A 24,472-nucleotide genomic window follows, 5' to 3' on the forward strand; every position below is an offset into this window, starting at 1 on the left:
CATCTCAGGATCCTTAATCACATCGCCAACGTGTGGGAAAAGTTCTACCTACGGGAACATTTGCAGGTTCCAGGGATTAGGATGCAGACATCTTCAGGTGGTTATTATTCCAGCTATTCTTGCCTTTCCTGTAGTTACAGAAGTCAACAAATTTTTTTTCTTAAACTATTAGGTTTCTGACAGTTGCAGCTGATGGAGCCCTGTTTGGGGCCAGCAATGTGGCAGGTTAAGCCACTGCCATACAAGTGCCAGTTGGAATCCCAGGTGCTCCACTTCCAATCCAGCTCCCTGCTAATGCACCTGAGAAAGCAGCAGAGGATGGCTCAATTGTTTGGGCCCTGCACCCACATGAGAAACCTGGATTGAGTTCCAGGCCCCTGGCTTTAGATTGCCCCAACCTCAGCCATTGTGGCCGCTTGGGGAATGAAACCGTGCATGGAAACTTCTCTCTGTATGTCTCTCTCTCTCTCTCTCTCTCTCTCTCTGTAACTCTGCTTTCCAAATAAATAAATCTATCTTTAAAAAAAAAAGGCAAAGTCTCTCTGCCAGCCCTGCTCCTGTCACCCGACGTCCTCCCTGCCACCACAAAGGCAGGTCTGGTGATTAGTTTCTGTCTGTCCATCCTAAGTACTACTCCAGCATCACATATGGCAGTGCCTGTTTGAGTTCAGTTACTCTGCTAATCCAGCTCCTGCTAATGGCCTGGAAAAGCAGCAGATAATGACCCAAGTGCTTGGGCCCCTTCTTACCCATGTGGGAGACCTGGATGGAGGTCTTGGCTCCTGGCTTCAGTCTGGCCCAGCCCTGGCCATTGGGACCATCTGAGGAGTGAAGCAGCAGATGGAAGATTTCTCTGTCTCTTCCTCTCAATATATAACTCTGTCATTCAAAACAAAACTAAATAAAGAAATGAGACCTTTGCTTACAATGTTAAGGGAGGCTCAAGAATTTTGTGTAATATACAAAATGTTCTTTATTTTTAAAAATATTTATTTATTTGGAAGGCAGAGCAGCAGAGAGAGAGAGAGAGATCTTCGATCTGCTGGTTCACTCCCCAAATGGCCACCACAGTCAGATCTGGGCCAGGTCTCCATCTTGGTCTCCCACATGGATGGCAGGGGCCCATGTACTTGGGTCATCTTCCACTGCCTTCCCATGTTCGTTAGTAGGAACCTAAACAAGAAGCCGAGTAGCCAGACAGCCAGAACTCAAATCTGGGATATTGGTATTACAAGTGACGGCCTAACCCACTGCACCACAATGCCAGCCACAGACCAAATGTTCTATAGAACTAAACTTCCATCTCATCTATTTTCTAAATATATCAATATTTGAATGTTTATTTTTCCCATAGTACCCTACATGAAATAGGGCAACCCAGGGGTGGCCACGTGGTGCAGCCGGTAAGTCCCCACTTGAAATGCTCACATCCCATTTCTGAGTGCCTGCTTCAAGTCCCAGCTACTCTGCTGCTGATCCAGCTCCCGGCTCATTCCACTCTGGTAGGTGGAGGCTCACAGCGCAAGTACTTGGGTCCCTGCTATCCACGTGGGAGATCCAGGTGGAGTTCTGGGTTCTTGGGTCCAACCAGCTTTGGCTGTCGTAGGCATAAACCAGCTGATGGGAGTTCATTTTTTGTCTGCCTCTGACTCTCTGCCTTTCAAATAAAAATGAAAATAAATGAATATTTTTAAAAAGACAAAGGGTAATACAAAACCTCAAGAAACAAAGGATGCAAACAGAAAACTCGCTTAACTCATTTCCTCCAGTCTTCTAAAGCTTATCACACTATTTCCCAAAACATCAGAAGATGACAGATGGCCCAAGCTAGTTAGTCATGGTTGTTTCAGCCCAAACTCTGCAGAGTCTCGGATCCCTTTTTGTCTGTTTAAGATTTTCTGTGTAAGGTCTGATCCAAATCTGTTTCTCCTGCCCTGGTCCCTAGCCTCAGCTCTCAATTGCCTACTTGACTTTTTCACCTGTATGTCTCACAGAAACTGGAAATTCTTCATGTTCAAAACTGAATGAGTTATCCTATCCTCCAGCCCTGTAGACAATACTTGGATATATTCCTTACCACTGTTAATAAAAGCATTACTAGCAGGGGGCCTGCGCCGTGGCTCACTTGGTTAATCCTCTGCCTGCGGCACCGGCATCCCATATGGGCACCGGGTTCTAGTCCCGGTTGCTCCTCTTCCAGGCCAGCTCTCTGCTGTGGCCTGGGAGGGCAGTGGAGGATGGCCCAAGTGCTTGGCTCCTGCACCCGCATGAGAGATCAGGAAGAAGCACCTGCTCCTAGCTTTGGACCGGCATAGCTCTGGCTGCAGCGGCCATTTGGGTGGTGAACCAATGGAAGGAAGACCTTTATCTCTGTCTCTTTCTCTCTCACTGTCTAACTCTATCTGTCAAATAAATTTTTTTTTAAAAAAAGCATTACTAGCAACACTTTCCCTCATACTGCAAGCCTCCTGGACGACCACAAGAAAGCGCCCCCATCCTGCCTCCAACAGATTCAATGAGGCATGGACTTCATTCAATGAGGCATTTGACTTCAAAATTGACTTCAGAAAGACTCTCAGATTCACTCTCTTTTGGCCCAGACCCCTCCCCCACCATGTCACACCTGGATTATTCCAACAGCTTTTACACTACCACCAGAGCTATTTTTAAAAAGATTTATTTTATTTATTTGAAAGGCAGTGACACAGAGAGAAGAAGAAGAAACAAAGAAAAGAGATTTTCCATCCACTGGCTTGTTCCCCAAATAGTTACAACAACCAGAGCTGGGCCAGGCCAAAGCCAGGAGCCCAGAATTCCATCCGGATCTCCTAGGAAGGGTACCATCAGAGTTATTTTTGTAAAATAGTAATTTGATTTAACCATTTCTCTGCAAAAATCCTTTAATGGCTCACTGCTGCCTGCTCAAGGTACATTCAACCTGACTTCCTGGCGTGAGCTCCTAACACTCTCAAGATGATGCTCAAGCTGTAATTCCTTAGTGTGCCACACCCTGACACCTAGAGTCTGTTACTGAGTTCCCTCATAGTCTAAGATTAACCTCTCTCCTTCTCCACGTAGAGAATTCATACCTATTCTCCAAATCTTAGAACAAATATCTCTAGAACTTTGATCCCCTATTCTAAGACATCCAGTGGCTTCTTCAGTCAGTCAGCAATAACTAGGGGCCAACCATATGCCCAGTACAAGGTACTAAGGATATAGTAAATAAGACATCCCAGGCCCTGTCAGTCTAGTGGGAAAGAAATAATAATATAGAAATAATTTCAAACCTGTTACATGGCTGGACTAGATAGTTTTGCAATAGTACAATGGAGGGGCCAGTGCTGTGGTATAGTAGATTAAGCCTCTGCCTGTGGCACCAGCATCCCATATGGGCGTCGGTTTGAGACCTGGCTACACCACTTCCAATCCAGCTCTCTGCTATGGCCTGGGAAAGCAGTGGAGGATGACCCAAGTGCTTGGGCCCCTGCACCCATGTGGGAGACTTGGAAGAAGCTCCCGGCTCCTGGTTTCAGATCGGGCCAACTCCAGCCGTTGTGGCCATTTGGGGAGTGAACCAGCAGATGAAAAACCTCTCTCTGTCTCTTGCTCTCTCTGTAACTCTGCCTCTCAAATAAATAAATAAACCTTTTTTAAAATTAAAAAATACTACAACTGAGTATCTCTGAGACAAGGTACTTCTGAAGGAAAGAGAGGTTTGTTTAGATCCTAGCTTTGAAAGTTCAAGTCTACAGTCAGGAGGCTCTATGAGCTGGGCATCTGTTGAGGCTGGCAGAGGCAGTAGTGGAGCATTTGTGACGAAAGAACCACATGGTGAGCCAAGAAGCAGAGGGACAGGCCTTACAACCAGCCCTCTCCCAAGAACCTCCTTCTGAGGGCGCACTTTCAGTGACCCAAGGACCTCCCACTAGGGCCACCTCCTACACACCATAACTGGATTAGGTTTCCACCCTCTCAGTACCATTAACTTATGCTTTGGGGTTTACAAGCTGCAAGAAAGGCCGGCATTGTGGCACAGCAGGTAAAGCTGCCACTGTGTCCCTGGCAACGCATATCAGAGTGCTAGTTCATGTCCCAGCAGCTCTCCTTCCCATCAGCTCTGTGCTAATGCACCTGGGAAGACAGCGAAAGATGGCCCAGGAGCTTGGGTCCTTGCCACCCAGGTGGGACACCAAGATGGAGTTCCTGGCTAGCCAGTGGGTTGAACCTGGTCCAGCCCTGGCTGTTGCAGCCATTTGGGCAGTGAACCAATAGATGGTTTATCTATTTATCTCTGTTTATCCCTCTCTCTCTGTCACTCTGCCTCTCAAATAAATAAATAAATCTTTTTAACACAATAAAAGTAAAATCTGCATGAGTTTGGGAGTATGTTCAAACCACTATTAAGGTGAAGGACAGGAAATGATGGACTATAACCAGAGAATTTTGTCAGAGTCTATTTAGAAGGGTTTCCCTTGGAAACAAATTTAAGAGGAGAGTTGAAAGATAAACAAATACAAGTGCTTACACATCTTTTTATTTACCAACTAATATTCATATCTATTAAGTGCCTACCTACCATGGGCCAGGTATTGTTTTAGATGCGTGGGATATTTCAAAGAACAAAAGTCAAAACTCCATTACCTTCCTACTGCTTACATTTCAGTGGCTACACTCCACTTCTCTCATTCATTTACTCAAATATTTAGTGAGCTTACTCTGTCAGGCACTATGCCAAGTATCAAGAACAGAATATTAATAATACATAAGCACTTGCCTAAGGTTATTGTCAAGCTGATTCAAAAATTCATACAGAATATAATTGCCAAGGCAATCCTGAAGGAGAAGAAAAACAAGGTTTTAAGAAAAAAATGACGAAATCTCGAGATTTATTTCAAACTTATAGTAATTAAGACAATGTGCTTTTGGCACAAAGATAGGCAAGTAAAATAGTGATACAGAACAGAAAATCCAGCAAGAAACCCACACACATTTGGATGCCTGATATATGACAAAGTAGATACTTCTGTGCAGTGCAAAAAGGAGAGTCTTTCCAAAAAATGTTTGACGATCAAATTAACGCTCACATGGGAAAGCAGCAGATCTTCGTCCTACCTCACATGCCATACCCAGAATCAGTCCAGATGGTTTTTAATCTGTGAAGAGTAAAACAAGAAGCTTTTAGAAGAAAACATGAAATAATATTTCCAACACTCTGGGAGCAGGCATGTGCAGGCATTTGGTTTAGAAGTTAAGATACTCCTTGTGATGGTCACACCCCATACCGGAGTCCCTGGGTTCAAGTCCCTGCTCTGCTCCAGATTCCAGCTTCCTGCTGATGCACACCCTGGGAGGCAGCAGGTGATGACTCAAGTACTTGGGTCCCTACACCCACATGGGAAGTTCCAAATTGATTTCTAGGCTCCCAGCTTCAAGCTGGTCCTGCTCTGGGGAGTGAACCAGCAAAGAGGAGCACCCTCTGTGTCTATCTGTGCTTATGTGTGTATCTGTCTCTCTGCCTCTCCAATAAAAGGTTTTTTAAATTTGGAGTTTGCACATATTTCTTAAACAAGACACAGAAAACACTAGCCAAAGAACAAGGAATTATTTAGTGGTAGTGTTGTGGCATAGTAGGTTAAGCCTTTGCCTGCAATGCTGGCATCCCATACGGGCGCAGGTTTGATACCCAGTTGCTCCATTTCCAATCCAGCTCCCTGCAAATGTGCCTGGGAGAGCAGCAGAGGATGGCCCAAGTTCTTCGGCCCCTGCACCCATGTGAGAGACCCAGAGGAAGCTCCTGGCTCCTGGTTTCACCCTGGTCCAGCCCCAGCTGTTGCAGCCATTTGGAGAGTGAACCAGTGGATGGAAGATCTCTCTCTCTCTCTGTAACTCTGCCCTTTCAAATAAAAAAGGAAAAATCAAATAAAGAAAAATGGATTATTTAAACTTGAGAATTTCTGTTTACAAAAACATATCATTAGAAAAGCAAAACATCAGAATACTAGGGAAGTATATTTTAGTATTTGCATCCATAGAAGATTTATATACAATTTCCTTTTGCTTGGAAGGAAGAAAAAGTCAGATAATTTTTAAAAGATGAAAAAAAATTAAACAAGAACTACATTAAAAAAATTACCAAAAGACAAAAAAGAACATCTATGAAAGGGTAGTTAGCAACATTAGTCATTAGGTAAATGCAAAATTAAACCACAGGTACTTTCATTACACTCCTGCAAGCATGGCTAAAGTGAAAAAGATAAACAGTATCTGGTGTGGGTAATGGGAGTGTGAACTTTTGATAAAAGTGTGAATTGTTAGAACTATTTTGGATAAATTTTTTGACAGTTTCTTTCAAGTTGAACATATGCATACTATATGACTCAATGTTTCTACTGCTAGACACATACATGCATCTGAAATGAGTACAAAAGGCTCAATAAAAGAAATGGGACGGGGGAAGGGGGCCTGTGTGCCTGCCTGCTACTGCTATTTGGGGAGTGAATCTGAGGATGGAAGATCTTTGCCTTTCTGTCATCCTTTCAAATAAACAAACTTTTGAAAGAAAGGGTGCAAGGGAGGGAGAGAAGGAAGGAGGAAAGAAGGAAGGAAGGGGCAGGTGTTTGGTCTAATAATCAATGTGCTGATTAAGATACCCAAATTCATGGGACTGGCACTGTGGTGTAGCGGGTAAAGCTGCCACCTGCAGTGTTGGCATCCCTTATGGGTGCTAGTTAGAGTCCCAGCTGCCCCACTTCCGATCCAGCTCTCTGCTATGGCCTGAGAAAGCAGTATGGGTCCCTGCACCTGCATGAGAGACCTGGAGGAAGTTCCTGGCTTCAGATTAGCACAGCTCTGGCTGCTGCGGCCATCTGGGGAGTAAATCAGAGGATAGAAGACCTCTCTCTCTGCCTGCCTCTGCCTCTCTGTAACTCTGATTTTCAAATGAATACATAAGTTTTTTTTTTTTTTTTGACAGGCAGAGTTAGTGAGAGAGAGACAGAGAGAAAGGTCTTCCTTCCATCGGTTCACCCCCAAAGTGGCCAAAGCCAAGAGCCAGGTGCTTCTTCCTGGCCTCCCATGCAGGTGCAAGGCCCAAGCACTTGGGCCATCCTCCACTGCACTCCTGGGCCACAGCAGAAAGCTGGACTGGAAGAGGAGCAACCAGGACAGAATCCGGCACCCTGACCGGGACTAGAACCCAGAGTGCTGGCACTGCAGGCGGAGGATTAGCCTAGTGAGCCGTGGCGCTGGCCTACATAAATCTGAAAAAAAAAAAAAAAAAAAAAAAAAAAAAGATACCAGCATCTCCTACTTCAGTGCCTGGGTTTTGATACCCATCTCCAGTTCCTAACTCCCACTTCTGGCTACTGCAAGGCAATGGTGATGGCTCAAGAAATTAGGTTTCTGGGGCCAGCACTGTGGCATAGTAGGCCAAGCCTCTGTCTGCAGCGCCAGCATCCCATACAGCATCCCATATGATCACCAGTTTGAGTCCAGTTACTCCACTTTTAATCCAGCTCCCTGTGCAGTGGAGGGTGGCCCAAGCCGTTGGGCCCTTCACCACATGGGAGAACCAGAAGAAGCTCCTGGCTCCTGGCTTTGGCCTGGCCCAGCCCTAGCTGTTGCAGTCATCTGGGGAATGAGTCAGGGGATGGAAGATCTTTCTCTCTGTCTCTCCCTCTGAAACTCTGCCTCTCAAATAAATAAATAAATAAATCTGAAAAAAAAATTAGTACATAGCAACTAAAAGCTGGAATAAATCAAAATCAAATATCCATCTGTAGTACAATAGGTATATTAATTGTGGAATATTATACAACAAAACACTATATAGCTCTGAGAATGAACAAACTACAACTGAATGCTGTAATATGGATTATTCTCATGGCTATACTAGTGAGAAAGAAAAGAACATATATACTCATTAATGCACACATACACATAAACACAAACATACTGTATGATTCCACTTTCAAAGTTCAAAACAGGCCAAATTAATCTATGATGTTAGAATGGTTATTTTCCTACAGTGGTAGAGATACTGATGCAAAGATAACACAAGGAGGGCTATTTTGATACTATTTTTTAAGATTTATTGTATTTACTTGACAGACAAAGTGACAGAGAGAAAGGGAGAGAGAATGTGAGAGGGAGAGAGATCTTCCATTCTCTGATTCACTCTCCTAATGCCCACAACAGCCAGAGCTGGGCTGGGCCAGGCTGGAACCAAAAACCAGGAACTCCATCCTGGTCGTCCACATGGGTAGCAGGGGCCCAGGTATTTGGGTCATCTGCTGCTGCCTTCCCAGCCACATTGGGAGGGAAACCTGGATCAGCAGCAGAGCAAACCAGCACGTACGTTTGGGATTCTGCTTTTGCAAGCAGTGAATTAACTCACTGAACCACAATGCCAGTCCCTAATGTTCTACTTCTTGATCTGGGACCTGGATATTTGAGAATGTTCACTTTATGAAAATTCATAAAGATGGGGCCGGCATTTGGGATTCAAATCCTGCTTCTACCTCCAATTCCAGCCAACTGCTAATACACACCATAGGAAACAGAAGGTGATGATGGCTCAAGGTGGTCCCTGCCACCCACATGGGATACCTAGAGTGAGTTTCTGACTCCTGACTCCAGCTTGACCTAATCCCAGCCATTTTTAGGCATTTAAAGAGTGAATATGGGGGGAAGGGAGGCGGCGCTGTGGCTCAGTGGGTTAATGCCCTGGCCTGAAGCGCCGGCATCCCATATGGGCGCCGGTTCCAATCCCAGCTGCTCTTCCTCCGATCCAGCTCTCTGCTGTGGCCTGGGAAAGCAGTAGAAGATGCCCAAGTCCTTGGGCCCCTGCACCCACGTGGGAGACCTGAAAGAAGCTCCTGGCTCCTGGCTTCGGATCGGTGCAGCTCCAGCCATTGCGGCCATCTGTAGAGTGAACCAGCGGATGGAAGACCACTCTCTCTCTCTGCCTCTCCTCTCTCTGTATGACTCTGACTTTCGAATAAATAAATAAATCTTAAAAAAAAAAAAAAGTGAATCGGTGGATGGAAGATTTCCCTGTATGTCTGTCTCTCTCTGCCTCTCAAAATAAATATTTTTAAATCATAAAGCTCTCAGTATTTGTGCAATTCTCTAAATAGAGACATATAAATGTGTGTCACACTTCAGCAAAAATTTACTCAAATGATGAAACAGGTTTCTCTTATTCCAAAGGCAGAGAGGCAGAAACACACACACACGCACGCACACACACACACTCTAAGAGAGTTAATTCCCATATGCTCGTTCATTCCCCAAATACCTGCAAAGACCGGCTGGGCTGAGACCAGGCAGGGCCTAAAACTGGGAAAACATGTCTCTCAAGTGGGTAACTAAAAACACCTGTTTATGCCATCACTGCCTCCTTCTAGGGTCTACATTAGCAAGAAACTGGACTCAGGAGCTTTAGCCAGGGATCAAAATCAAGTACTCTGATGTGGGACACAGGCATCATAACCAGCTTCTTAATCACGACATTAGCCCTTAAAACTGAAGTTCTATAAACACACAGGAGTCAGTGTTAAGTAAAAGAGAGCAAATGCAAATCTGAAGAGGCAAAAACATTTGTTTTAATCATATATATTTATAGGGTACAGTGTGATAATTCAATGTATGTATGCCATGTATAATGATCAAATCCATAGCATTTCCATCTCCGTAAACATCGATTATTTCTTTGCACTAGCAAACTTTAGACTCCTCTCTGCTAGTTCTTTATACAATATAGAATAAATTGCTAAAGAAAGAAAGAAAACAAAAAAAGGAAGGAAGGGAGGGAGGGAGGAAGCAAGGAAGGGGAAGAGAAAGAAAGAGAGAGAGAGAGAGAGAGAGAGAGAGAGAGAGAGAAACAAAAAGAATAAACAGCTGTATACAGGGAAAAAGTAGATTCGTGGTTGCCTAGAGCAGTGAATGGTAGTAGGTGTACTGCAGAATCACAAAGCGTTCTTTTTGAAGGAACAGAAACACTCTACTATTATATCATAGGGATGGGTGCACAACTCTGTAAATACATTCATAGTTATAGAAGTGCCCACTTTAAATAGTGAATTCTATGCTAAATAAATTATGTTTTGGGGCCAGCGCTGTGGCGCAGCGGGTTAACGCCCTGGCCTGAAGCGCTGGTATCCCATATGGGTGCCAGTTCTAGTCCCGGCTGCTCCACTTCCCATCCAGCTCTCTGCTATCGCCTGGGATAGAAGTAGAAGATGGCCCAAGTCCTTGGGCCCCTGCACTCATGTGAGAGACCTGGAGGAGGCCCCCTGGCTCCTGGCTTTGGAATAGTGCAGCTCCGGCCGTTGCGGCCAATTGGGGAGTAAACCAGCGGATGGAAGACCTCTTTCTCTCTCTGCGTCTCCTCTTTCTGTGTAACTCTGACTTTCAAGTAAATAAATAAATCTTTAAAATAAATAAATTAAATAAATAAATAATTATATGATAATTATAATAAATAAATAAATTACGTATCGATAAAGCTTTTTTAAAAGGTAGAACATACATACTGTGCCACCTTTTATTTAAAAGAAAGGGAGGAAGTGAGAATACATATTTACTTGTATTTGCAAAAAGAAACATGAAATAATAAAAATGGTTACCTTTGCAAGGTGAAGGATAAAGGGGCTGGAAAGGTCAGGGATGGAAGACAGTCTGATGTGTGGATCATGCACATGCCTTGCCAAGTTAAAAGGAAACACTAATTTAAGAGAAGTCTTTAAGTCCAAAACAATCAGAAACAAATGAACTAAATTGAGTATCAAACTGGTAAACACATAAAGAAAGGATTTACTTCCAAGGACTAACTGCAATCTAAGAAAAAAATGTCTACAAAGAAATTTTAAACTTCTCCCAGCAGTTTTATTGTTTGTAATAATTCCAGATTTGACATTTTAGACCATTTATATTACAGGTTAAAGCAAAGAAATAAATATATTAATGATACCAGAATCATAATTTTCAATGAATGAAAAAATATATACAATTTAAAACTCAGGAAAGTCAAATGAAAACACCCTATTGTTTTTTATTGAGGAGGCTGGCATTAGGGCTACCAACTAAGACATGCCAGTCAGGACACTTGCCCACTGTCAGAGTATCTGGGTACAAGTCTCAGCTCCACTTCTGACTCCAGTTTCCTGCCGATGTGCACCCTGGGAGGCAGTAGGTGATGGTTCACATAGCTAGGTCCCTGCTACCTATGGGGGAAATCCAGATGGAGTGCCTGGCTCCTGGCTTCATCCTGGTCCAGCCTCAGCTATTGTAGGCATTTGTGGATTAGGCCAGTGAATGGGAGCTATATCTCTGTGTCTGCTTTTCAAATAAATAAAAAATTGATTACTTAAAAGTGATTGCAGGGGCTGGTGCTGGGGCACAGAAGGCTAAGCTTCCACTTGCAGTGCCGGCATCCCATATGGGCACTGGTTCATGTTCTGGGTGCTGTCTTCCAATCCAGCTCTCTGCTATGGCCTGGGAAAGGAGAAGAAGATGGCCCAAGTGCTTGGGCCCCTGCACCCACATGAGAATTCTGGGTGGAGTTCCAGGCTCCTGATTTTGGCCTGGCTAGGCCTGGCCTTTTGAGAAATAAACAGCAGATGGAAGATCTCTCTCTCTCTCTCTCTCTCTCTCTCTCTCTCTCTCTCTCCAGCTCTGCCTAAATAAATAAATAACTCTTTATGTAAAAGTTCACAGAGCAGTAGGTATTGCACCCAGCAGTTAGGATGCCGCTGTCCGACATTAGAGAGCCTGGGTTGATCCTGGCTCTGGCTCCCAACTTCAGCTTCCCCACCCATGCAAACCCTCAATTCCTACTGCCGTCCTGAGAAACCTAGACTGTGTTCCCAGCTCCTGCTCCTCCCCAGCCCAGCCCCTGTCTCTGCAGGCATCTGTAGAGTGAACCAGCAGATGGGGGCTCTTTGTGTCTCTCAAATGAATTTTTTTTTTTGACAGGCAGAGTGGACAGTGAGACAGAGACAGAGAGAAAGGTCTTCCTTTACCGTTGGTTCACCTTCCAGTGGCCACTGCGGCTGGAGCACTGCAGCCAGCGCACCGTGCTGATCCAAAGCCGGGAGCCAGGTGCTTCTCCTGGTCTCCCATGCGGGTGCAGGGCTCAAATCAATTTTTTAAAAAAAAGTTTGTAGAGGGGCTGGTGCCATGGCGCAGTAGGTTAATCCTCCCCCTGCAGCGCCAGCATCCCATATGGGCACCAGTTCTAGTCCCGGCTGCTCCACTTCCAATCCAGCTCTCTGCTATGGCATAGGAAAGCACTAAGAAGATGGCCCAAGTCCTTGGGCCCCTGCACCCATGTGGGAAGACCCAGAAGAAGCGCCTGGCTCCTGGCTTTGGATCTGCACAGCTCCAGCTGTTGAAGCCATTTGGGGAATGAACCAATGGAAGGAAGACCTTTTTCTCTGTCTCTCCCTCTCACTGTCTCTAACTCTACCTCTCAAATAAAATAAATAAAATCTAAAAAAAAAAAAGTTTGTAGAAAAGTGAATACATTTAGGGGTGGTCATTCAGTGCAGCTGTTAAGACACCCATGTCCCATACTGGATGGCTGGGTTGGGGTCCTTGCTCCATCCCTAACTCAATCTTCCTGTTAATACACACCTTAGAAGGCAGAAATGATGGCTCAAATGTTCAGTCTCTACTACCCACATAGAAGACTTGGATTGAGTTCTTGGCTCCTGGTGTCAGCCTGACTCACCCCCAGCCATTGTGGGCATCTGGGGAGTGAACAATCAAATGAGAGCTATCTGTCTGTCTCTCTTTTTGCCTCTCAAATAAACAAAATTTTAGTTATTAAAATGATATATTTGAGGCCAGCATTGTGGCATAGCGGGCCATATGGATGCCAGTTTGTTACCCAGCTGTTGTACTTCCAATCCAGCTCCCTGCTAATGTGCCTGGGAAAGCAGCAGAAGACGATCCAAGTGCTTGGGCCCTGCACCCACGTGGGAGATCTAGAAAAAGCTCCTGACTCCTGGGTTCAGCCTGGCCCAGCCCAGCCATTGCAGCCATCTGGAGAGTGAACCGCAGATGGAAGATTTTCTCTCTCTCTTTCTCTCTTTCTCTCTCCTTCTCTGCAATTCTACCTTTCAAATAAATAAATAATGCTTTTTTAAAATATTTATTTATTTATTTGAAAGGCAGAGTTACTGAGAGGCAGAGGTAGAGAGAGGAGAGAGAGAGAGAGAGGTCTTCCATCCTCACTCCCCAGAGCTGAACTGATCCAGAGCCAGGAACCAGAAGCTTCTTCCAGGTCTTCCACATGGGAGCAGGGGCCCAAGCTCTTGAACCATCTTCTGTTGCTTTCCCAGGAATATTACCAGGGAACGGGATCAGAAGTGGAGCAGCTGGGACTCGAACAAACGCCCATATGGGATGCTGGCACTGCAGGCAACGACTTTACCTGCTATGCCACAGGGCTGGCCCCTAAATAATCTTTTTTAAAAATAAAATAAAATAATATATTTTATGTTATGTATATTTTATCACAAAAAAATTTAATATAGGCAAAATATGGACATTTTCTGACAATCAAAAGCTGAGCCAATTCATCATGAGCAGACCTACAATACAAGAAACATGAATAATCCAGTATGCACATGTAATATGAATACATGAATAAATAAAGCCCTTTAGTCTGAAGGAAAATGAGCCAGTTGGAGGCATGGAACCCAAGAAATAACAAAGAACACCTGAAAGGATGCCCAGGTAAACATAAATGAATGCTGAAACCTTAAAACAACAATAGGAATAAAGTCTGGTGGGATTTTAAAATAAAACATATGATATCAGGGGCTGGCATTGTGGTGTAGGAGGTCAAGCTGCTGCCTGTGGTGCCAGTATCTCATATGGATGCTGGTTCAAGTCCCATCTATCTCTCTGCTAACGCACCTGGGAAAGCAGCAGAAGGTGACCCAATGCTTGGGGCCCTGCCACCCTCATAGGAGTTCTGGTACCTGGATGGAACTCCAGGAATGACCGTTTCAGTCATTTGGGGAATGAACCAACAAAAGGAAGAACTCTCTCTCTCTCTCATGCACACGTGCACGCTCTCTCTGTCTTTCCCCCTCTCTCTGTAATTCTGCCTTCCAAATAGATAAATAAATCTTTTTTAAAAACGCATAACAGCAGTAGCACAGACGAGGGGAAGTGTTACAGATTTTGGCACCTTTCAGGAAGTGAGAAAAGTACTAATGTAGGACAGACTGTAATGCATCAAAGCAGCATATTATAATCTCTAGAGTAAACACTAAGAGAATAATAAAACAATCAAACACTTTGGTAACTAAATAATCAAAAAACAATAAAGGATAAAAAATGGAATAATAGAAAATAATTGTTTAATCCAAAATAAGGCAAGAAAGTAAGGGAACAAAGACCAGATGGAACAAACAAACCAAACAGCAGAATGACACAAGCTCACTAATTAAATTAAGTCAGTAATTGAATTAGATGGGAAAGGACTGAACACCCCAAATACAAGGGAACAATCATCAAACTGGATTTTAAAAATCCAGCTAAATGCTATTTACAAGAGACAAGCATTAAATAGAAGGTTACTGAGGTAATAGGAATACAAAAGGAAAGAAAACCTATCATGCAAATAACAACAGAAGAAAGCTGTTGTAGCTAAGTTAACTTTACACAGTGATATCAAGATAATAAGTACTGGGTATAACAAGGGGCATTTCTTGCTGATGAAAATGTTGGTCTGACTGAAAATAGGACCACTATGCTATATTTAGAAATGAAAAACATAAAGCAAAAAAGTAGCAGAACCAAAACAGAAGGGCAGACAATTCTACAATTAGAGTTGGAGATTTCTAACAAATATCTCAGTAATTTATACATCTAGGTAAAAATCAGTAAGGATCTAAAAGATCTGAATTCACTTCCAACTACTTTGACATAATTGACATTTATACAACATTATATCAAACAACTGCAAAATATACACTCATTTCAAATGCAAATGGGATATTCACCAAATAGTCCATATGCTGGGCTGTAAAACAAATCTCAATAGATTTCAAAAAAAAGTTTTGGAGAATATAGTCTCTGATCACAATGGATAAAAACAGAAATGCACGACAATAAGAAATCTAGAAAAAGCTCCAAATATTTGGAAATTAAATAATTCATCTAAACAAAGTTCAAGCTCAGGCAAAACTAACCTTTTTGTATAACAGTTCAAGATAATGATCTCTTTTGGGTGAGTACTGACTGGGAAAAGACACAAGTGAACAATCTGCGATTCTGGAAATGTTCCATGTCTTAATAGACGTGGTGATTTTAGGAATATATTTACATATAAGAATTAACTCAAGATTTGTATTTGTATATCTCACTGTATGTAAGTCAATATAAAAGCAAATTAAAAAGAGACATTAAATTCTCCAGTACCTAATAAAATGCTTAGTTCATGAAAAGCACTTAGTAAATATTTGATGAATGAAAAAAGGAGAAATTAAGGGTAGGATGAAAAGGGTAAGATACATCTAATACCATCTTACATCCACAAGATTAGCAAGAGATTAAAAAAAAGTCTGACAGCTCCAAATGGAGAGAATGAAAATCAATAGTAACTCTTATACTTTGTTGATAAGAATATAAATTCAAGCACTTCCTAAAACAATTTGGCATTAGCCTGTAAAGTATAACACTCACACACCCCACCAGCAATTCAATTTTCTAGGATGTGTACCCTAGAGGAGCTCATGCTCAAGTGTAATGGAGAAAACTGCCAGAATCTTAATGGTGGGGCTGGCGCTGTGGCGTAGCAGGTAAAGCTGCCACCTGCAGTGCTGGCATCCCATTTGGGCGCCGGTTCAAGTACCAGCTGCTCCGCTTCCAATCCAGGTCTCTGCTTCGGCCTGGGAAAGTGGTAGAAGATGGCCCAAGTGCTTGGGACCCTGCACCTGCATGGGAGACCCAGAAGAAGCTCCTGGCTCCTGGCTTCGGATCAGTACAGCTCTGGCCATTGCAGCCATCTGGAGAGTAAACCAGTGGATGGAAGACCTCTTTCTCTCTCTTCTCTCTCTCTGTCTCTCTCTCTCTCTCTCTCTGCCTCTTCTTCTCTCTGTGTGTAACTCTTTCAAGTAAATAAATAAACCTTTAAAAAAAAAAAAGAATGTTAATGGTATTCCCATTCATAATAGTGAAAATTAAAAATATTCCAAATGTCCATCAACAGAATAAATAAATGGATAAATGGATTATGGTATATTCACACAATAAAGTACCATCTCAAAGTGAAAATAAATGAAGAAAATCATGTGGGTAATAGAAATTTAATGTTGAGGGGCCGGTTCTGTGGAGTACTGAGCTGAGCCTCTGTCTGCAGCCCCAGTATCGCATGTGGGCATTGGCTCGTGTCCCAGCTACTCCTCTTCCAAGCCAGCTCTCTGCTTGTGGCCTGGGAGAGAAGTGGGAGATGGCCCAAGTGCACCCACGTAGGAGACCTGGAAGAAGCTCCTGGCTCCTGGCTTTGGATGGGCTGAGCTCCCGCCATTGCGGCCATTTGGGGAGTGAACCAGCAGATGGAAGACCTCTCTCTCTCTCTCTCTCTCTCTCTCTCTCTCTCTCTCTCTCTCTCTCTAACTCTCCCTTTCAAATAAATAAATAAAACCTCAACAAAAGAAATATATTTTAAAAATTCTAAACACAGGGAGTGTCTGGCACAGTGATTAAAACACTGCCCCATATCAGAGTGCCTGGGTTTCAGTTCCAGTTCTGTCCTGATTCCAGCTTCCTGGGAGGCAGTGGGCAATGACTCAAGTTCTTGGGTTCATGCTATCCACGTGAGAGATCCAGACTGAGTTCCAGCCTCCTGATTTTGTCCTAGTACAGCCCTGGCTGTTACATGAGCTTGGTGAATGAATCAGCAAATTGAAAATCTGCCCCCCATCCCTCTCCACAAACCCCCCCCCCATGCTGTCTTTCAAATAAATAAGAAAAATAAGGAAGGACAGAAAAAAGGAAGGAAGAAGGGAGGAATGAAGGAAAGCAGAGAAAGAGGGAGAGAAGGAAAGGAGAAATTATAAACCCAAAATTCAGCATAACAATTAGGAAGGGGTGGGGTGATAGGTAATGTTCTATCTGATTGGATGTTGTATCCATGGGTGTTTATTATGTAATTCTTTATCACTTATATGTAATATTTTTATGTATTCAATATGTTTTTTAAATTTTAAAAAGGGAAAAGGGAGTAGAAAGTGTTAAAAGAGAATGGGGGAGGCCGGCTTCGGGGCTCACCAGGCTAATCCTCCGCCTTGCGGCGCCGGCACACCGGGTTCTAGTCCTGGTTGGGGCGCTGGATTCTGTCCCAGTTGCCCCTCTTCCAGGCCAGCTCTCTGCTGTGGCCAGGGAGTGCAGTGGAGGATGGCCCAAGTGCTTGGGCCCTGCATTCCATGGGAGACCAGGAGAAGCACCGGCTCCTGCCATCGGATCAGCACAATGCGCCGGCCGCAGCGCGCCGGCCGCAATGGCCATTGGAGGGTGAACCAACGGCAAAAGGAAGACCTTTCTCTCTGTCTCTCTCTCTCACTGCCCACTCTGCCTGTCAAAAAAATAAAAAAATATAAAAATAAAAAAGCAGTTACAGATAGAGGGGGGAGAGAGAGAGAGAGAGAGAGAGGTCTTCCATCCATTGGTTCACTCCCCAAATGGCTGTAGGCCAAAGCTAGGAGCCAAGAGCTTCTTCCAGGTCTCCCACATGGGTGCAGGGGCCCAAGGACTTGAGCCATCCTCCACTGCTTTTCCAGGCCATCAAACCGGCACCCATATGGGATGCTGGTGCTACAAGCAACAGCTTAACCTGCTATGCCACAATGCCAGCCCCAAGTTGTTACTTCTTAGAAGAAGTGAAGGAGGTAAAGCAAGCTTCATATAGCAGGTGTGTCGGGGTCCCCAAGTCCACCCCTAGGTAGGATGATTCACTAGAAGGGCTCACAGGACTAAATATATCATTGTTCTCATGGCCATGATTTATTCCTGCCAAAGAATAAAAAGCTAAATCAGAACATGGGATGAAGTCCAAAGGAAAATAGGCACACGTTTCCAAGAGTCTCTTCCCAGTGGAGTCACACAGAATACTTTTTCCTCCAACATCTAATTGTGACAACACTTGTAACATGGTGTCTACCAGGGAAACTTGCCTGGGGCTATGAATCCAGGATTTATCTAGGATCCATCACATGGGCACTCTCTGCCTAACATATAACAAAATTCTAATTTCTAGAAGGGATGCAGAGTTGGACATAAAACATACAGCTTGCATAAACAGTTTAGGCTCAGTGAACCACTTTTTTGTTTAATATTTACTTTTATTTTTGAAAGGCAAAGTTACACTCTGTAATTAACACACAATTATTCTTGGGTGTTTAAATTTTTTTTTTTTTTGACAGGCAGAGTGGACAGTGAGAGAGAGAGACAGAGAGAAAGGTCTTCCTTTGCTGTTGGTTTACCCTCCATTGGCCGCCGTAGCCGGCGCGCTGCGGCCGGCTCACCGCGCTGATCCAAAGCCAGGAGCCAGGTACTCATCCTGGTCTCCCATGGGGTGCAGGGCCCAAGCACTTGGGCTATCCTCCACTGCACTCCCTGGCCACAGCAGAGAGCTGGCCTGGAAGAGGGGCAACTGGGACAGAATCCGGCGCCCCAACCAGGACTAGAACCCGGTGTGCCAGCACCGCAAGGCGGAGGATTAGCCTAGTGAGCCGCGGCGCCGGCCAGGTGTTTAAATTTAACTGAAAAGTGATCCCTGTTAAATATAAGAGTGGGAATAAGAGAGGGAGGAGATGTACAATTTGGGACATGCTCAATCGGACTTGCCCCAAATGGTGGATTTAGAATCATGCCAGGGGATTCCAATACAATCCCATCAAGGTTGCACGTACCAATGCCATCTCACTAGTCCAAGTGATCAATTTCAGTTCACAATTGATCACACTGATAGGTCTAAGAGTCAAAGGGATCACATAAACAAGACTAGTGTCTGCTAATACTAACTGATAGAATAAAAAAGGGAGAGAACAATCCAACGTGGGAAGCGGGATACACAGAAGACTCATAGAATGGCTGATGTCCTAAACAGCACTCTGGCCTCAGAATCAGCCCTTAAGGCATTTGGATATGGCTGAAGAGCCCATGAGAGTATATTAGGCATGGAAAGCCAAGACACTCTGGCAAAAAAAAAAAAAAAAAAAAAAAAAAAAACCTAAGTGAAAGATCTCTGCAAGTGAGATCCCAGTAGAAAGAACGGGCCATCAAAGAAGGAGGTACCTTTCTCTGAAGGGAGGAGAGAACTTCCACTTTGACTATGGCCTTGTCTAAATAAGATCAAAGTCGGCAAACTCAAAAGGCTTCCATAGGCCGGCGCTGCGGCTCACTAGGCTAATCCTCCGCTTAGCGGCGCCGGCACACCGGGTTCTAGTCCCAGTCGGGATGCCAGATTCTGTCCCAGTTGCCCCTCTTCCAGGCCAGCTCTCTGCTGTGGCCAGGGAGTGCAGTGGAGGATGGCCCAGGTGCTTGGGCCCTGCACCCCATGGGAGACCAGGAAAAGCACCTGGCTCCTGGCTCCTGCCACTGGATCAGCGTGGTGCGCCAGCTGCAGCGCGCCGGCCGCGGTGGCCATTGGAGGGTGAACCAACGGCAAAGGAAGACCCTTCTCTCTGTCTCTCTCTCTCACTGTCCACTCTGCCTGTCAAAAAAAAAAAAAAAAAAAAGGCTTCCATAGCCTTGGAAACTCGTGACTAGAGCCTAGGGTGATTACTGATGCCATAAACAAGAGTGTCAAATTGTTAAGTCAACAACAGGAGTCACTGTGTACTTACTCCTCATGTGGGATCTCTGTCCTTAGTGTGTTGACCAATGTGAATTAATGCTATAACTAGTACTGAAACAGTATTTTACACTTTATGTTCTGTGTGGGTACAAACTGATGAAATCTTTACTTAATATATACTAAATCGATCTTCTGTATATAAAGATAATTGAAAATGAATCTTGATGTGAACAGCAGGGGAGAGGGAGTGGGAGAGGGGAGGGGTGTGGGTGGGAGGGAAGTTATGGGGGGGGGGAAGCCATTGTAATCCATAAACTGTACTTTGGAAATTTATATTTACTAAATAAAAGTTAAAAAAAAAAAAAAGAAAGGCAAAGTTACAGGAAGAGAAACAGAAAGATAGAGAGATCTTCCTCCTGCTGGTTCACCCCCCAAAATGGCCACAATGGCAGGACTTCAGCCAGTCTGAAGCCAGGAGCTTCCAGGTCTCACACACACCCTCTGCTGCTTTCCCCAGGCACATTAGCAAGGAGCTGGATAGGAAGTGGAGCAGCCTGAACTTCTATGGGATGCTGGCATTGCAGGCAGTGGCTTAACCTGCTACACCACAGCACCAGCATCAGTAATCCACTTTTTTAAAGATTTTTTTAAATTATTTATTTGAAAGATAAAATTAGAGGAGAGAGAGAGAGAGAGAGAGAGAGAGAGATTTCTATCTGCTGATTTACTCCCCAAATGGCTACAATGGCTGGAGCTGGACCAGGCCAAAGCCAGGAGCCTAGAATCCCATCCAGGTCTCCAACATGGGTACCAGGGTCCCAAGCACTTGGGCCATCTTTCATTGTTTTCCCAGGTGCATTAGCAGAGAGCTGGATAGGAAGCTGGATAGCAGTTGGGATTCCAACCAGAGCCCATTTGGAATGCTGGCATCTGAGGCAGCAACAAATTAACTCACCCTGCCACTACACCAGCCCCCTGTAATCCACTTGGATAAGAAATTTGAGAGAGGTCAGCGCTGTGGCGTAGCAGGTAAAGACACCACCTGCAGTCCTGGCATCCCATATGGGTGCCAGTTCAAGTCCTGGCTGCTCCACTTTTGATCCAGCTTTCCACTATAACCTGAGAAAGCAGCAGAAGATGGCCCAAGTGCTTGGGTCAGAGCACCTGCACAGGAGACCTGGAGGAAACTCCTGGCTCATGGCTTTGGATCAGCCCAGCTCTGACCGTGGCAGCCATTTGGGAAATGAACTAGCTAATGGAAGATCTCACTCTCTTTCTCTCTCTCTCTCTCTCTCTCTCTACCTCTCTACCTCTCTACCTCTCTACCTCTCTATCTCTGCCTCTACCTTTGCCACTCTGTAACTCTGCCTTTCAAATAAATAAACAAATCTTAAAAAAAAGAAATTTGGGAAACCTTTGGAAATTCAAGTTCCCAGATGCCAGACAAAAGCCAATATTAAAAGCAGGTCTTTCAAAGGATAGTAGTTTAAGATCTAATATGTTCACTCTTCTCTGCACAATATGTAATACTGTGGCTGAAACTTGGAGTGAACTCTGAAGGCATCAGAAGAGCAAGGCAAGGTGGCACAATGACAGGAAGGCAGCGAGAAGAGCTAAGCAAAGGTAAAGAGCTTTGAAAGGGTGCTGCAGACAAGGAACCAGTGCCGAGCTCCATTCCACATGGCTGCAGCATGAGACGCTGATGAGAGGGGCCAGTGCTGTGGCACAGGAGGTTAATCTTCCACCTGCAGCCCCGGCATCCCATCTGGGCACCAGTTCTAGTCCTGGCTGCTCCTCTTCCAATCCAGCTCTCTGCTGTGGCCTGGGAAAACCATAGAAGATGGCCCAAGTGCTTGGGCCCCTGCACCCTCATGGGAGACCAGGAAGAAGCACCTGGCTCCCGGCTTCGGATGGGTGCTGCTCTGGCCGTTGTGGCCATTTGGGGGGTGAACCAATGGAAGGAAGACCTTTCTCTCCGTCTCTCTCTCTCATTGTCTGTAATTCTACCTCTCAAATAAATAAATAAAATCTTAAAAAAAGAAAAGAAAAGATGCTTGAGAGAATATCAGAAGAAAAGACAGGAGGAAGACATGTTATCTTTGGTCTGCAAACAACAGAGTATTGTAAAAAAGGGAGGTGTGCAGTCAGCCCTAATCAAAGCCTACTGGTACAATGTGACTCAAACTATTATACCAGTTCAAGATCTTCACAAGGCCATCTTGGAGCCTGTGGAGTCTTATCTGGAACAGAAGTTCACTCCATCTTTGCTGGTCATAAAGGGAGTCTTTGGAACCAAAAGGAAACCGCACTGTACTTGATCCAGGAATGCACTTATGTTTACAGAGCAAGGAACAACACAGTGACAGCAGGTGGAAAACAAAACAAAACCAGAGTGATCAGGGAAAGGTGACTTGGGCCCACAGAAACAATGACTCAGTTACTCCAAACTCCAAAGCAACCTTCTGTTGGCCACAGAATCTGCGTGGTGCTGCACCTCTTGAGGGCTTGAGCTACTGAAAGGCAAAGAAGGGGCACGCAACTGGCACAGTGATTAAGGTTCCACTTGGGATGCTCACAACCCATATTGGACTATTTGAGCTGGAGTCCTGGTTTCGCTTCCAGTTTCAGCTTCCTGTTGTTGTGTGCCAACAGGTGGTGGTCCCTGCCACGCCACGGGGAACCCAGAGTGTTTTCTCTCTCTCTCTCCCTCTCCCCCTTTCAAATAAATAAAAATGAATTTAAAAAGAAAACCAGACAGATAAAAGTAGATTTGTTCTCTTTAGAAAAAAAACACACACACACAAAAAGGGGGGCTGCATTGTGGCATAGCAGGTAAAGCTGCCGCCTATGATGCTGGATCCCATACGGCTGCCAATTCGAATCCCAGCAGCTCCACTTCTGATATAGCTCCCTGATAATGTGCCTGAGAAAGCAGTGGAAGATGGCCAAAGTCCTTGGGCCCCTGCACCCACACGGGAGACCCAGAGGAAGCTCCTGGCTCCTGCCTTCCAATCGGCACATCTCTGGCCATTGCGGCCAATTGGCGAGTGAACCAACAGATGGATGATCTCTCTCTCTCTCTCTCTCTCTCTCTTTCTCTCTCTCTCTCTCTCTTTGCCTCTCCTTCTCTTTGTATAACTCTGGCTTTCAAATAAATAAATCTTTTTAAAAAATAAATAAATCTTTAAAATAAATAAATGGTAACAGCTACCAATTACTGAGTGTCATACAATGTGCTAAGTAGTTTATAATGTTTAGATTGGTTAGGGGCAGGCGTTATTGCACTGTGGTTTAAGCCGCCAGCATCCTATATTGGAGCAACAGTAAGAGTAGTGGCTGCTCAGCTTTTAATACAGTTCCCTGCTAATGTGCCTGGGAAAACAGTGGGTGATGGCACAAACACTTGGGCTCCTAGACTCCACATGGGAGACTTTCTTGGAGTTCCTGGTCCCTGGTTATCGCAGCCATTTGGGGAGTGAATCAGTGGATAGAAGTGATATCTCTCTCTCTCTCTCTCTCAGCTGCTCTGCCTTTCAAATAAATAAATCTTTTGTGAAAAAGTCGTATTAGGTAATCACTATAATAACCATCTGGATGGGTACCATTTTCTTGTTTTACAGATACATGCAGCAGCCTACCAATTGTTAATTTATCTAATGCTACCTCGGTCATGTGCCATGTGCAGAATGCCAAGCTGGGTACCCCACAGCTTTAACAGACAGCCTGCTCATTCCTCACGATTGCTGGGGTTAATCCCCATCCTGCTTGCCTCAGACATCATCAGGGCTCAACACATCACGCTGTCCACTGTACCTGAGTTCTCTTCCCCATAAGGCTCTGAACATCTATCCCCAGATCTAAGAGTGGCCTTGCAGGACCTGCAGGGCTGGGATCCCTGAAAAGAAGGTGGGCATTGTGGCAGGTTCAACTGTTGCTTGGGACACCCCCATCCTATAATGGAGTACCTGGGATCAAGTCTTTTCTCTGTTTCCAATCCCGCTTCCTGCTACTCTGCCTAGGAGGCACCAGATGATGACCCTAGTACTTGGGTTCCTGCCACCTTTGTGGGAAAGCTGGATAGAGTTCCTGGCTCCTGGCTTTGGCTTAGCCTAGGCCCAGCTGTTGTGAGCATTTAGGGAGTGAGATGGTGGCTGGAAGATCTCTATCTCACACTTTGCCTTTCAAACAATATTTTCAAACAAACAAAAAAAGAACCCCTGAACCCCACTGTGGGCATTGAAAGCCAATAGCCTTATTTGTTTACTCCAACATGCTATATAGATATGCTCATTCTCTAACTGCACTGTAAGACAGAAAAATTTGGATAGCATTATTTGAATCTACCCTGATCCTCCTCCTTCCCCTCCTTCCAAAGTCCTCCATAAATTCCAATCTGTGATCAGAAACTTCCCTATACCACCCAATCTGTCCTTGTAAAGTCCCTGAGTGAAAACCTGGCACCCCCTGTGGACACAGCTTCCCTGCATCCATGATGATGCTGTGAAATTACCCAGGCCAAAACCTGGAATAGGAGTGCCACAAAGATGTGCCCTCTTCCTCTCTGCCCCTTGCCCAGGGTGGCTCTTTCCGTTTTCCTCAAGAGCATGCGTGCTGTTTCTGATCTATCTCAGATTCCAAGTCAGACATTTCTTC

Source organism: Oryctolagus cuniculus, chromosome 6, assembly GCF_051225735.1.
Source record: "Oryctolagus cuniculus isolate XC-2025 breed Fujian yellow rabbit chromosome 6, ASM5122573v1, whole genome shotgun sequence".
NCBI lineage: Eukaryota > Metazoa > Chordata > Mammalia > Lagomorpha > Leporidae > Oryctolagus > Oryctolagus cuniculus.